Below are 1273 nucleotides of genomic sequence, written 5' to 3'. Positions count from 1 at the left end.
AAAGACCCTGATGCTGGGAAAGATTGAGAGCAGGAGGAGAAGGGAACAACAGAGGATGAGATGGTTGGATGGCATCACTGACTCAATGGACTTGGGTTTGGGTAAACTCCGGGAGTTGGTGATGGACAGGGAGGCCTGGTGTGCTGTGGTTCATGGGGTCACAAAGAGTCAGACACGACTGAGTGACTGAACTGAACTGAGAGCTAATTCATCATTTGAAATTTTATATATATTGATTAGCAATTCCTCATTTCCCTCTCCCTCTAGCCCCTGACAACAACTATTCTGTTCTTTATTTCAATGAATTTTATTACCTTAGATGCTTCATACAAGTGTAATCATGCAGTTTTAATCCTTCTGTGACTGGCTTATTTCACTTAGCATAATGTCCTCCAGGTTAACCTAAAATTGTCACATAAGGCAGAACTCCCTTCTTCTTCAATGATGAATAATATTACGTTGTGTGCATGTGCCACATTTTATTTATCCATTCATCTAACAATGAAAATTTAGGTTGTTTCTATATCTAGGCTGTTATTGATAGCCTTGAAATAAACATTGGAATGGTAATATCTCTTTGAGATCCAGATTTTTTTTTTTTTTTTTTTGGCTAGACACTGAGAAGTTAGGTTGTTGGCAATTCTAGTTTACATTTGTTTAGGAACTACTATAGTCCATTGGGCCGCAAAGAGTTGGACACGACTGAGGACTTCACTTTCACTTTTCACTTTCATGCACTGGAGAAGGAAATGGCAACCCACTCCAGTGTTCTTGCCTGGGGAATCCCAGGGACGGCGGAGCCTGATGGGCTGCCATCTATGGGGTTGCACAGAGTCGGACACGACTGACGTGACTTAGCAACTATACTATTTTGCACATTAGATGCATTTTGCAATCCTACCAAAAATATATAACCAACACTTTACCAAAACTTGTCTTTTGTGTTTTGGAAAAAGCAATTCTAAAAGGTTTGATGTAATATCTTTGTGGCTTTGATTTGCATTTTTCTGATAATTACTGATGTTGAGCACTTTTAACATACTGTTGGCCATTTTTAAAATTTTTGGAGAAATGTTTGTGTAAGTCTTTCAGTTCAGTTCAGTCGCTCAGTCGTGTCCGACTCTTTGTGACCCCATGAATCACAGCACGCCAGGCCTCCCTGTCCATCACCAACTCCTGGAGTTTACTAAAACTCATATCCATTGAGTCGGTGATGCCATCCAGCCATCTCATCTTCTGTTGTCCCCTTCTCCTCCTGCTCTCAATCATTCCC

This window comes from Bison bison, unplaced genomic scaffold (genome assembly GCF_000754665.1).
Source record: "Bison bison bison isolate TAMUID 2011002044 unplaced genomic scaffold, Bison_UMD1.0 scf7180017864456, whole genome shotgun sequence".
In the NCBI taxonomy this organism is placed as follows: domain Eukaryota; kingdom Metazoa; phylum Chordata; class Mammalia; order Artiodactyla; family Bovidae; genus Bison; species Bison bison.
This window is presented reverse-complemented; position numbering follows the sequence as displayed.